The sequence below is a fragment of the Pavona decussata genome, unplaced genomic scaffold (genome assembly GCF_977016875.1).
Source record: "Pavona decussata unplaced genomic scaffold, jaPavDecu1.1 SCAFFOLD_156, whole genome shotgun sequence".
NCBI lineage: Eukaryota > Metazoa > Cnidaria > Anthozoa > Scleractinia > Agariciidae > Pavona > Pavona decussata.
Genome location: NW_028145568.1, coordinates 7,364,952 through 7,379,842, shown reverse-complemented (window position 1 = coordinate 7,379,842; position 14,891 = coordinate 7,364,952). Strand labels below are relative to the sequence as shown.

General features: G+C 39.5%; 1 pseudogene; it reads right to left on the bottom strand.

Moving 5' to 3' along the window:
• Positions 1–10,095: 10,095 nt before the first annotated feature.
• Positions 10,096–12,707, bottom strand: LOC146465687 (uncharacterized; annotated as a pseudogene).
• Positions 12,708–14,891: the final 2,184 nt, after the last annotated feature.

Below are 14,891 nucleotides of genomic sequence, written 5' to 3'. Positions count from 1 at the left end.
TTCTTCATTGTTTCAGTAGAAGAGCATATTCTTCTCAAGCTCAATGCATGGCTGTAATAATAAAAATAATAATTTATTATTTATATAGCGCGCGAATCATAAACAGATGCTCTCGCGCGCTTTACAATAAAGATATCCTAAATAAATATAATTTAAAATTACAATGGCAAGGTCAATGGCTAAAATACAATTCTCAATAAAGGTCAAAGGCTTGACGAAATAAATGAGTTTTCAACCTGTCCTCAAAAGATTGAACACTTTGTGCGCAGTGAACTGCGTTCGGTAAATTGTTCCAGAGCGCTGGTGCTGCTACGGTAAAGCTACGATCACCCAGCGTACGCAGAGTCTTGATTCTGGGCGGTTGAAGGAGGACTTCGTCGGACGACCTAAGACTATATCTAGATACTGTCTTTAGGGTGATAAGTTCGCTAAGATACGCTGGAGCGAGTCCATGGATAGCCTTATACGTAATTAACAATATCTTGAAGTCAATACGATACTTCACTGGCAACCAGTGCAACATTTTCAGTGTTGGAGAAATGTGATCGAAACGACTTACATTACAGATTTTTGAACAAAGAAGTTTCCTATGTCGTCAGCAAGTGTCGCGTTATCTGGGTAACCTTGGAAATGTAACTCTTTTTCATGATTGAAAAGTGTTTTTGCGGACTTAAACAGCTTGCGAGGATCATGGCTGTTCTCCTGTATTAGGTTGGTATAATACTCTTTCCGAGCCATCTTCATCTCATAGGTTGCCCGATTTTTCTTTGCTTTGTAGATCCGAAAGTCGCAATCTAGTTTTGTTCTCCTCCACTTCCGTTCAGCATGACGGCGTTCTTGTTTTGCCGACTTTATCTTCTGACAACCAGGGAACAACTGGTCTTTTTGTCATTGATTTAGTAATAAGAGGTGCATGTCGGTCTAATGTGGAGGTTAGAGTCTCATTATAACAGGAGACAAGGTCGTTAAGCTCAGGTGAGAGAGTGTTATTACATAAGTCTGACTTTGACAAGTCATTCTGCAAAGCCCCCATGTTAATTGACTTCAGTTTCCTGTAGGAGATCTGCACCTTTTTAAAAGAAGGCTTCTCAACTTGAATATTACAATGGACAGGCATGTGGTCAGAGGATAAGTGGTCGGCCCACGGAGCAGAAATAAGTAGCTGGTCCGAGTTTTTTGTAATGATAAGATCCAAGGTGTGGCCGCTGATATGTGTAGAGACCTTTAACGTGTTGGTCAAGGCCAATACTGTCAAGGAGTCCGTGAAATCTGGATGCATCTATATCGTCAGTCACGTCGACATGAATGTTGAAGTCTCCGGAGATCAGGAGCTGGTCAGTGCAGAGGACGGCAGATTCCAGATATTGGCAAAACTCGGCTAGAAACACACTTGTAGTGGTTGGATGAGCTTCAGAATACGGTGGTCTGTAAATAATTATCAAATGGATACACTGAGTTCCAGATGTTATCTTCCACTCTGAATATTCAAAAGATTGGAATTCGCCAGCAGTGCATTGGCACACGCTTAAATTCTCTCTGAACATTATCCCAGTACCACCGCCGCGTCTGCCAGCGTGGGGTGATCTAGGAGATTGTAGCCTGTAGGAGTGCACATAACTCTTGCAGCAGATTCATTCACGTGGAACCACGTTTCTGTAATTGCAACAACATCTGGCTTGTCATCACAAATAAAGTCAGTAAATTCGGCGGCTTTGTTGTTTAATGACTGCGTGTTAATTGTACAGAAACGTAGATAATTCGCATCTTGGGACGATGGCCCACAGTACCGTTTTATGGATCTTAAGAGCAAATGTTACCATCGGTCAAACATTTGGTGGCAACAGCTCAAAAATCAATTCGGCCCATATTCTCAAGTTAGGTAGACCTCAATGTGAAACAAATCACTGCATAGTTTGTTTAGCTAAATATCGATTCATTTCTGAGAAAATCGATAAAAATCAAATTCTGTGAAAATGTAGCTTCTTGAGCTTGTATTTTGGGGCGATTTAGGAAGCTTCGCGTAACGAATTAAAACACTTTAGAGAAATAAAATCCATCAAATTTTGTACAATGATACCAAAATGTGTGTTACAGGCAATTTCAGCAATTCTCGACAATTTACTAACATAATGTGAATAAATTTGTCCGACCTACTTTTATCAAGATGAAAAATGGGCCAAAAATAACCTATTATTTCAGCATGTGGTACTGAATAGAATGCCTCAAAAAATTGGATTTTGAGAGCCGAAGAGTTGTTCTTTTAGATTTCCGAAGGACTTTATGGGGAAATGATTCATTGCGATGTAATCAAATTTTGAATTTGGATAAATTGCACTATTTCAACTGATCCCGTGAAGTCACCTGAACGCACGCAACTATTAATGTTTCGATGATTACGTTGAACCTTAAGCTAATTTGACATAATAAGTTACCTTCATGTTGTAAAAATCAAAGATTAACCCATTAAGCACCAGTCGTTTCCAGAGGTTTTCCAAAATTCAGCAAAATTGGCAAAGTGGTTATTTCCTAACCCATGTGCAGTAAAAATACATAACTTACAGGGCAAAAAAAACAACACCCCTTTGGTCTAAGATAGTTAAAATTACTAATTATGGAATAAAATACACTAGTTGCCAATTAAAAATTTTTCAAAAAACAAACTTGAAGGTAAAAATTTCCGAAATTTCGATGTAATTTGATCCGCGCGTCACATGGGCGAAATTGGATCCGTCTCGAGAGCATGTGTTTGTTTACGCAAGATTACACAGTTGTCACGTTTTCTCAATGAAAATAGAAAGAAAAACACACAGAAAGCTTTCCTAAATGAAAAATTTATTCAGAAAAGTCTTTGTTTACGCCTTAGAAAGAAACGCGTATAATTATAAATGCGAGACGAGCGACGCGCAAGCGATTTGAAGGAACAACAAGTCCAATTCGAAGCGAATTTATCGACCCGTGCGGGGCACGTTTCTCAATAATTTCGCAAAAACTGTTCAGAATACAAAGAATCGGTCTATTAGAATAGTATTTCAGTACAAATTCACAATCAAACCTGTATTTTTTTGGCTGTTGAATTCCCAGAAGTAGTCTAAAATTTCGCAGAAAGTCCGTGGCCTGAATAATGATTTGAGCTGTCCGCTCGCTCGTCGCCTGGATAAAACAACAATTCGTACTCGAAGCGCAATTTCTTCCCCGTTATTTCTCGGATTTTCGCTGTCGAAACTGTTGAGTATTCCTTAGCAGTTCTTCTTTCGATTTACCATTTCGAAAAGGTGTGTTTTCCTTCGGAAAACGCAAAAATCGGCGACTAAAAATTTTGCCGCGCGGCCCACGAGGCAACAAAAATTGAAATCGGACACCAATTCCTAAAGATAAAAAGCTCTTTTGTCTGGGCCCCCCTAAGACCTAAAAATATATGCGCAGTAAGTGGATTCTGATTGGTCAGTCCTTTCTGAAGACAATGAGAACAATAGGGGACAAAAAATTCCCTTCTAGGGGAGGTAGGCTCAAATCGTGGAGTGCGCGCAGATGAGGCCAAAATCACGGCCGGTTTTGGCCGGCACGGTGCGTTATGGGTTAAGGCTATAGTAGTGCTGTCTCACTGTTCGATACCAAATACACACCGCCAGATAACTTGTTAAGACAATACAAATGCAAAGCGTCATGTTTGTTTTGAAATGCGGACGTGCTGTTTAGATGGAAAAATTTTCCGATGTTGTTTTCGAGAAACGAGTAGCTTTAAAAAATGATTTTTGTAAGCCTTTCCGTTAAACCCAGTTTAAAGTGAACAGCAAACCAAAGGCGAACAACAAGCTATTTGTTTCAGCTCTCTTGGAGTTTATTTGAAAGGCAAATAATCCGTCTCAATTTTGACAAGCCGGAGCAATTTCCAACGTTGGATCATGAAATCAAACGGTCTGTTGAATTCGTTGATCATGAATTATAATTAAAGGATTTCACTTTTAAATAATATATACATCCACTTACATTTTCCTCGTGGACGGACCTGGGGTTTCTTAAGTTGGATTCGTCAACGAGGTACGCGAAGGAAACACGCTCAATTGTTGCGTGACAAATTCCTACTTCCGGGATTCGGGCCGGAAGTTCCTAGGCTAAGGGAAGCCACTTTTAACCCTCACCCCTTGTAGCCAGTCATTCAAAACTAGCTATATTTCAATTTAACTTAAATGTAGCATCTCAGTGTTCATAATCACTCAAACAGATCACGCCTGACCAGTAGTCTTGGAATATAATACTAATCACAGCCATCAATCACTTGAGTTGTTAGATCCCCAAAGCACAGAGCATCCGAGCCTTTACAGTCCCAAAACCTAGGTCATTGTTTTGCGCGCCGTCAGAAAGGCCAATACACACGTTATGCCATAAAGAAAACTGTCAAACTCATCTTACCTACTGATATTCGAAAACACGCTCTTGCGTTAAATGCTATTCAAAAAAGAGTGAATGAGAGGAGCCAATAGAGCAACTTCTGTGCCAGCAATGGAACAGAATCGCGTACCGGTCACGCAAGCTAAAACTTATGCAAATTTACCGCTCTACGTAAATTGTTTACTGGATTAACTTCAATCTGTGAAAACAGTCAGCCAAACCCACCATTCGTTGGTGAGCTAACTATGGCCAAGACACTTAAGAATTAATGAGGTGCCGTAACTTCTAGCTACTGCAGGTTTTATTTAGGGTTCTCGGAGGTTTATAGCAGGAAACAGAAAGAAAGAAAACGTGATTTAACACTTTATTTGCTTATACTTCACCTTGAAGTAAAAACGTTCAGGCAGTTTAATGCGTATGGTCACCAGAACGACATACTATTGCCCATAAACTAATTATAAATCACCAGTGCACGCTGGGATGGGGGACTTCCTGCTAGAAATCATAAACGTCACAGGGTGTGCCTCAATTCCCCTTTTGTGGGCGTGGCTCTTATTCCTTTTTTCGCCAATTTTGACAACTAGATATTTTTCCCATCACATATTTTTTTTTCCTAGCTTACACCCTAAAAAGTATCAGGATAATTTTCACATTAACCACTTCAGATTTGAATGCAATTAGCAGTGTTAATTACAAAATTGAACCCCATCACTTTAAATTGGGAGTCCCTTTCGGATTCAGACGATTTAAATGGCAACAGACGCAGCGATCAAAATCATGCTGGCGTCGGAAATGTTGTTGACAACGGTCAGGTACTTTCGAAAATTACTGAACGTTTTGTAGGCTACTGCTCTTTTCTAGACATTTTGATCAACCGTTCAAGTTTTACATGTGCTACCACAACTGGCAACTACGCCTTCGATAATTTATACATAGCGCTGCTTACGTTTGCCAGTCATAGAAGCTTTTGAGCCTCTGCTGTGAAGCAATAGATGATGCCAGTTAACTATGTTAAAGTGATACCTGGACAAGTTAGGTATCCATTTTAGCAGATCTTTGAAATTCACATGTCTACCATGATGGACAAAATCTGCCTTCTGCTGCTCCAGTGTTCCTCATTGTTATAACATTCGGCAAGACATTCCATTAGTGAGGAATCGATAGTATTTTTTCAAGCTTTGATTTAACCAGCGATGAGATTATCGTTTCAGCTTCCCCCGGAGCAATCTCATCCAAGCATGCATTAAGAGTTTGTCGCGCTTTTCTAGTATAAAGCCTTTTTTCCTCTCGCAAGCTTCTTCCCATTATTTTTTCCAGATGATGACGTTGTTTGAATTCAGGAACTCGTTCAGCTTTTTCCGTGGTGTTAAGTTTTTTTCTTCAACAAAAGATGGTTCATAACGGCTTCTTTCTAATTAATAACATAGGACTTCATACTAGCGTAAAAGAGACTTCAACCTCTTCCTGTTCCTTCTCCTCTTCCCCTCCTCGTCAAATTATTCTTTTTGAAAAACAAAAAAAAAAAGAAAAAAGAAAGAAGGAAGGAAGGAAGGAAGGAACGAAAGAAAGAAGGAAAGAAAGAAAGAAAGACAGACAGACAGACAGAGAGACAGAAAGAAAGAAAAAAAGAAAGAAAGAAAGAAAGAATCAGAAGGGAAAAGGGCGGGAAAGAAGTAGGGAAGGAAGGAAAGAGAAAGAGAGAAAAAGAGAGAATGTTAAATATCTATAACAATTTAACGAAGAAGGGCCAACTGACGATCGGAAGCATTAAACCCAGTGTCTTAGTAGGTAACTTTTCGCCGGCGTGAACAAGGGAATTTTTTTGAGTAAAAATGGGCTAAAATCACGCAACTGCCCTTTGCATTGCGAATGCCGGAATACGTAACGTAGCCACCACAACGAAACTGGTCCCAACAACAATCTGCGGAGACAAGTCATTTCAATGTGCTACACATATTGCAAAAAAAGTACCAGCGTTGCGTTTAGTCACCAGTCCCCTAGTTAGACTTTTACACGGATCATAAAGATTGCAGGGTGTACCATGGTGTGGGGAGAGTTACCTATCTCTTTTTTCTTTATTCATCTCCACATCTCCACAAGCGCTTAGAACGCATGCGGATAAGCGCTATATAAGTGTTATTAAGTATTAAGTATTATTAAGTATAATACTAACTGACTGACTGACGGCAAGCTGATAATAAGTAATGTGCATGGTTTAAAGCTTACCAAGTTTGATTTACTCATTTGTCTCAGTAAACTTGCTTTAATAGGTCGAGACTGTAAAGTTACAGTGGCTGTCTCTCCTCTCTCTGCTACAAGCGCCCTGAGGGTTTTCCGACATGTTGCGCAAATACCTATAGGAAATCTAGTGCTCCGTGCTAAGACAAGCGAGTTCGAGAAAAAAAGGCAAGGTATGCAAAAAGTCAACTTACCTGAGCCTACTTGAAGAAATACTCCGGCCAGTTTTCTTTATTATTATTTGCGTTTCAATTTTCCCGATTCCTCGGTCGCATTTTGGCCACTTTTTGCCCCTTTTGTCATGAGTGGACAATATCTCTGGCATTCTGCACCTCGCATTTGATCCCCTTCTTCAGCCAAAACCAAGCTTCTAGCGATGCAAGGGACAAATGGTCATAGAAGTTATGTTTCCAGGATGAGTAAATATCTCTACTCGGCTGAGAATAAGGTCAACTTCGTCCTTTGGACCCAAAAAACCAAGACTAGCCATATGATTGAAAATGTCTTTTGAACAGGCCAGCGAAGGGATGATTTGTGTTTCTTTTTTTCTGTCTCTCGTGTCAAATCCTAAAATTCCTGCCACGAGAGACTTATAAGAGCAACACACCTGCACATTCACGCAATAACACGCGCCGTTCTCGGTGTTTACAAATGTTTCACTAAACCAGTTACTTTAGATTAATCAATCAATTAGAAGCAAACAAAATTGACGGATGTCTTAAAATGTGGACCGCCCTCTCGAATTTGACTTAAAATTTTATTATTTAAAAAATGTAAAGAAGGATGCTTAAAACTCCCGAAGAAACAATTAAAATTAAGATTTTGTTGTTTTTCCCAGTTTCACGGTAGCAGTGCCGCGAAGTAGTGTTTTCTACAGTGATCCTGTTTTATGATTTATTGCCTTTTTGGCTTCTTTTGATTGCTTCTACCTTTTTGCCTGTTTTTATCGTTGATATTTTAAATACAAAAGCTCGACCTGTGGTCCGCCTACTATGTGTTCCATGTTCCAATTTTTTTCATTTTCCGATGCTTGTAAATTTCATTTGAACGCCCTCTGAATTAATTAGTTGTATTTCACAATTCAAGAAACACGGGAACACATGTGTTTTAATTTAAGGACGTTTGGTCCTTTTTTTCGCTCGCTGGTCTGTTCAACACTGATGTTTTAGCAAAGACGATTTACGAAAGACGTTTGAAGGCCATTTTGGAGAAAAATGAAAACAGAGAATGTTCGCATCAAAAACGTGAGGAAGTAAACAACAATGGTACAGTGCCGCCATATCGTGGGAAGTGATCCATCAGGTTGGTTCGATTGTTTCACGAAGGAAATGGCAATTGCAGGACTGCAGTCTTTATCTTTGATTTGTAAACAAGGAGGAGTTTGTATGCTGAATTAGATTTCGAATGAGCGTAAACTGCGAAATAATATAAGTTGGTCGTCTATGTGTACAGTTGAGGTAATCCACCGGATCAGTTGAAACAGCGCTATTTATATAACTTTAAAATTCGATTTCATCGCACTGAATCATTTCCCCAAAAAATCCTTTGGGGACGTAAAAGACCAACTCTTTCCCTTAAAAAACACAGATTTTAGTTAATTACATTCGGTACCACATGCTTACATAATAGGTTACTTTGGGCCATCTTTTCATCTTGGAAAAAGTAGGTTGGACAAATACTTTTACATTTTAAAAGTAAATGGTCAAAAATTCCTTAAATTGTTTGTAACATACACTTTCGACATCTTTACACAAGATATGATAGTTTTTATTTCTCTAGAGTGTTTTATTTTGTAACACGAAGCTTCGTAAATCGCCCTAAATTTTATACTCAAACAGCGGTATTTTCAGAGAATTCGGTTATTATTGATTTTCTCGAAAATGAATCGATATTTAACTAAACAAAGTATGAAGTCACTTGCTTCACATTAAGGGCTACCTAACTTGAGAAAATGGGCCGAATTGATTTTTGAGCCGTTGCCACGATATTTCAAAAATGTTTGATTTTTGGCAACATTTGCTCTTAAGTTGTTCAGATTCCTAGTGCGAGATGAAGAAGTCGAGAAATCATTGATGTGACGCGGGGCAACCACAGATATCCTACGAGAAACGTTGTTGAAGGGTAGTCGGTGGACAACGGTCAAATTCGATGGGATTCTTGATTGATCAACACGTGTATTCGATGGAGCGCATCGCCTTAAAGAATAATAGGATGGAATAGAATGATCACTATTGTTCACAGGACCGGGGTTCAATTTGAACACAAGGTCTCCTTCCAATGTGCAATGGAATGTGGCACAGGTGTTAGAGTAATACGCACATGGGCGCTTGGTTCTCTTGACTTTGTACTGTTTGAATATCAAGCGTACCGGCGCAAAGCTCCGCGGATAGTGAATACAGTCTGGACAGCCGAAGTTACAAAAGGTGTCATTCCAATCTTGGCCGTAGAACAATAGTTCATGATTGTTGGAATCCGTCGCATTGTTGGTAGAATAAGCAATAACTAATCGATGATCCAAAGTCGACGGCAACCAGACAGAGAGATCGTGGTTTCCTACCGGAATACTGTATCTTTCAGGGAATGCAGCGATCCAGGCTGTGCCACTAATGTTTAGATATGGCTCGAGGTAGTTTAGAATACCAGGGAAGCGACAAAACAGGAAAAACAGAACTAAAATTAGGGAGCAGAAAAAACCGTGGCTGCCCATAATTAACACCTCATAGAAAAAAAAAAAAAACAAAAAAAAACGGGATGCTTTGTTTGAGATGTGGTGGATGAGCTGAAGTCCAGTGTAGTTATGGATGTGTAACTCTGGGTTTCTGATAGACGTCTGTGCTGATGTTACCCTGTCTATCCTTTAGCACTGTCGTATCCAGAAAGTTAACCGAATTAGTGGATATTTCCTGAAAGTATATATGTATTATATGTACCTCTTTTTTTGCCCATCAAAAAGGTGGTGACAACAATTATTGTCAATATCTACAAAGGGAAAAAACAATGGCTGCTGTCAAACTTCTGTTAGGCCTTGTTCCACCTTCACAAGAGTTTGTTATTTTAAACTGTCGTGCCTGGAACTCTTAGTCATAACATAATAATAATAACAATTAATATTCTTGTTATCTGTTGAACATTATATTTTGACCTGATGATGATGATGATGATGATGATTAGACTGATGGTGGACTTAGTACCTTTTTTTGTTGACTCAGCGACTTAAGAATGTGGACTTAGCAACCATAATGTTGACTATGTGACTTTGAGTTGACTTGACGACCAACGGCAGTGTGGATGCCAATCGCCAAAACGAAAACTGTGCCAACGCCGGATTTTTCGAACCTTTGCTTATTAGGGTTAACACCGAACCTTTTTTAACCTCGTTGCGCGCCAAAAAAAATGATAGTGGTCAGTTTTAGAGTAAAAAAACATGACCTATACATTGTTTTATGGAGAAACAAGGGAAGGCAAAATTTCCATGACAAAACAAAACCTGTACACGCTGCGAAACCTTTATAAACCTTACCGACCAAATCCCGATAACAGTTTTCAAACAAAGTAAAAGCGATTTCAAGTTTGATTATGAATTTCTATCTCCGCTTTTTTTTGCGTCTGAGTGTCAACTCAAAACTAAAGCAGAATTATAAAACTCCCGACACGGTTTAAGAGGCCAATGCGTGCTTAACTGCAAACCCCGGATGTTTGCTACAGTAAAATGGTTGTGAAGGTAATTCATCTTTACAGACCTCAGTCAATCTCCACTTAAAGCCTCGTAGTGAGACAGTTTTTGTTTAATCCAAGAAATTGTTTACCCATTGTATAAGCTTTAAAACGATATAAAAATGAGCACTTATCGGTCCTTGCTCGCAATCCGGTAGAAGAGAAAGTAAACAAAGGCAATTACGGTAACACTCAAAAAGGTTTGGTGAAACCTTAACTGCATTTGATTACTTTCTCCACCGCCTGATGTATGTGCAACGGAGACCTCTAATCTTGTCAGTTATTTTTTGTTTGCTGTATTTTTCAATCATGTGTCCATGTCCACTCTGTTTCAATCGCTGTACAACCGTTGGTTGTTCTATTTTTTGACCCCTTTGAATCATATCCTTGAAAAGCTCGTTAAAAAGGATCACCTCTTCCTCTTCAAAAACCCTAGCATTGCTGCGATTTGTAGACGGACTTACAACTGAGATCGAGTCACTCAAATCATCACAAGGACCATTGGTCATGCGATCATCCACACTTACACTCTGCGATTTCTTGAACCTGTACAATGCTCTCACTTTGTCAAGTAGTCTCTTATTGTCACAGTTCACAAGCAATGGATGTGTCCCTTTAACAGTAAGGACTTCTTTTAAGGTAACAGATTGGCGGCTGATTTGGTCTGAAAAGACTTCTTGAATAACTGTTTCTTCTTCTTCTGTCCAGCTTTGTCGGACAAGTGGTACTGCTGACACATCAAGCTCACAATCATCACTTCTTTCATTAGATGGCCCACAGTCATCTTTTCTCGTACTCGACTGCTCGCAGTTATCTTTTCTCTCGAGTGATGGTGTAGCAGGTGAAACCCTGCCATGCATAACTGCTGTTAGCTGCCTTGCGGCAAAGGCAGAGTTTGTACGCTTCTGAACTAGATGATAATGCTTATCTGCTGTGCGTTCACTGTGTGCCATATGTGCCGCAACATTTCCCTTGATGTCTTTATTGTACTGCCGAATTGCTGTGGTGCAGGATTTCCTCACGAGAGTTCCAGATATGCGAGTTTCATTATTTATCATGCCAGCCTTTCTCCACGCACTGGTTAGTGCTGATGACAAATCGCTACTCTTCATCTGCCCTCCTTTCCAGTTTAAGAACAGGGCCTTGCTTTCGTCGCCCGTTGCAACTTGAATTCTTGCGTGTTCCACGTAAATGTCCACCCATGCTTTTAGGCTTTCATCAAAACAGAGATTCGCTTGGCCATGTAAGTCCCATCAACGCAGCTGATTTTCTTGTATTCATCTAGAGTGCTGTTCGTTATCACAGCACTTCTGTGCCCATTTTGTGCCAAAATATGTATAAACAAAAAGTTTCTCAAATCACAGTACTGTGTTTGGCTAAGACATGGATTCTGACTTTCTTCAATTAACTCACCAATGGTCTTGACTTGATTTCGTGCAAAGTCTGTGTTGGCAAACTCTTGAACTTTTTCTGGAGTGATCAGGCGAGAAAGATCTTCCTCTTGCTTCTCCCAAAATCTTTCTTTCACCTCTTTCCGCAGACTTTTACACCACTCGCCACATTTCTTAAAGAGAGCATCTGCCATACGTCTACTCTCACATGAAAGCCCAGTGTCGTCTTCGGTCATGGCGAAGGTGTAGAACTTGCGCAATGAAAGTAGATAACTTATCGCAGTTGCTGCCTTGTGTGATGCTCTCGATTTTGGGTAAAACTCTTCACGAATGAGCTTCTTGTCAAACAAGCTATCAGCTGTTTCTGTTCCTATCATCATTAGTATTTTCTCCACTTATCGCACCACTAGAGTAGCCGGGTTAGGATCTTTCTCGCCTCCATCGCGGCTAAGGATCCATTTCTCGAACATCTCAAATACTCGCTTACTTTGTTGGTCCACTGTGAAAACTTCCGTATTGGTGTCTTCAGCATCACTACTTTCTTCTTCGTTGTCTTCAAAATATTCAGCGTCATCTTCAACATCACTTGGTTCGGTTTCTTCAACAGTCACTTTCTCTAAAGTCGAAGAAGAGCTGGCTGTTGGACGTGCTCCTGGAAGTGGTAAGTTGCTTTTATTCTTCTCAAACAGGTTAACTGTTTCAGCAGCTGACTCCTCACTTGCTGTGTCACTATCTGTCTCGACAAACGGCGGATTGCGAGAAGCCCCAAAGTGATGAACAGGTCGGGAGTCTTTAAGAGCCTTCCAGTATCGTTTTGTACCCTTCTGGTAACCATGCTGTTTCTGCAAGTGCTTGGAGAGATACCTTTGTTTGCGCCCACATTCGATGCAGTATTTCTTCTTCCGCTTATTGCGCACTTCTTTTGACTTTGCAGAAATTCGCTGATCGTGACGCATCTCGTACCGATTAACAGCATTCTTGGCTCATTCGGCATCCCAACCATGGACATTTCTTAAATGGCGCGGTAGCTGACATACTGTAGAACCACAGTGGAGGGGGCAAGTAAATTTGTGCCTCTTTTGGGTGTTCTCATCCTCTTCCTCGTCTTCGCTGCCTTCTTTACTTTCAGATTACGATTTCTGACAAATTGTTTTGTTTTGGGGAACAACTTTTCTTATTTTTGTTGGTATTGATAACAAATAGCTTTCAGCCAGAGTTAGTTTTCTTTTCTTTGACCTACTGGGAGCACTTTCCTTGTGTTTTTGACGACTTGCTTTTTTCGCTTTTTTCATAAAAGTTCTGGCTTCCTGAACAGTCTCTTCTTCCGTTTTCTCCATTTCAGACAATTCACTCTCGTTTTCTGTTTCAGGAGGGTCAGTTTTCGTGACAGACTTATAAAGTCCTTTAAGAGCCCATATGTGCCTCTCAGCCTACGGAAAAAAAAGTAATGTTATAATAGTATTCAATAAGGGTTGTTTACTTTCTTGAAAGTGAATGCGTTTGTGGCAGATTCTACTGAGTTCTCATTTTACCATTTTAACCACAAACATCGGGGAGAAAATGCGATACAACAGAACGGGTTTGTTTGTTGAGTCGTTTGATACCGATTTTCTTTTTTCTTTTTATTTTACATTACAGCAATATACTAGACTGGTCAATTGACCCCATTGTCTTGAAGGTGACGCATTTACTCAAGATCAATCATGCAGGGCACTACAATGTTCATTGATTTGTTCCTGTCTGAGCACATTACGGAACAAGGAGCAAAACCAGCACTGGAATAGATTTTATGGGCTTTTAGGGGCAGAATGACTGTTTTGCAGTCTAAACTTTATTAGTTGATATTGCTTCATGTAATGGTTTTTTGTATGGTTAATTTCATTTGCGTTGATCAAACGTTGTTTGTCCTAGTGCGAATTTGGTGCAGAGCAAAAGTCCAGCATTGCTTTGATCTATTTCCCCAGAAACATGCCCCGGTCAGATATGGCCTAAATGGTTTTTCGATAAAACAATAGATTGTGTTCAGTTAAACTCTTGCCACAAAATTGCCTGGAAATAACCTGTCTTCCCGTTTTTGACAGTTTTTGGTGTAATTCCACCGTGTTTCTAACCAAATCTGTACCAGTTCATGCATGTTTTCACCTTAAATTCATTTTACCTTTTCATTTTAACTTTACAAATTTGCTGACTAACTGGTGTTAAGACTTTCAATTTAAAGGTAATTGCTAAATGGAAACACCTATTGTACCCAACCTGTTGTACTAAGCACGTACAGAATATTTCATTAAGGGTTCGATCTTGTTAGCACGTTCCGCCATAATTATGAAAAAAGGCGTGGGCTCAAGTCCAGCCTTTCTCGTTTCCTTTGCAACGACCTCTAATTAGCTACCCTAGCAGCTTGTAATTTTTAAATTGCTCTCCTTTTGCTTTGTTCACAGAGCACTTAAATAGAGTCACTGAAATTTTGTAAAGAAAACTATCTCGACAATGTGTGATTGGGCTAAGTTTTTTACAAAACTCTAGCCAGCCTTTTTTTTTTCCAAAATATACTATGCAGTACATTACCTTAGATTCTATTACATTTGAAATGTTAGTTTGGCCACTTATGTTCAGAAATGCACCCAACCCTGATTTTGCGTACTTTATAAAAGACAGACCTTTTTGTCGTTTTCATATGACTTCATGTTTGACAGAATTATTTGTGTTTTAGTAAGAATTTAGGGTAAGGGACACTTTGTGATGTCTATAAAACAGTTCATGGATTCATTAGCATGCATTTCTGGACATATCCTCAGTTTGGCTGTCAACTCTCCATCACTATAAATGCTATGTTGTCAAAGTTGCTGTCAGTAGTAGTTGCTGTGATGTTTAAGCTGAGTAAAGAATTAAACATTTGATAACAAGCTGAGAAGCCTACAATGTCTTGAGTCCACCAAAGAACTATTTTTCCTTGGTTTAACACGACTTATTTTTCTAGTTAACTTGAAGCCCTACATGTAGCTACAATGTCTTTCATATAAACAAAAAAAATGCAGGGACCCATTTTACATCAAGATCTCAGGTTGGACTCCTGATAGGAGTACTCGTTTTTTTTCCGAGTTTGCCTGTGTCACTTACTGAATAATACATCATTCTCGTCAACCTTATCGTTTTGATGAA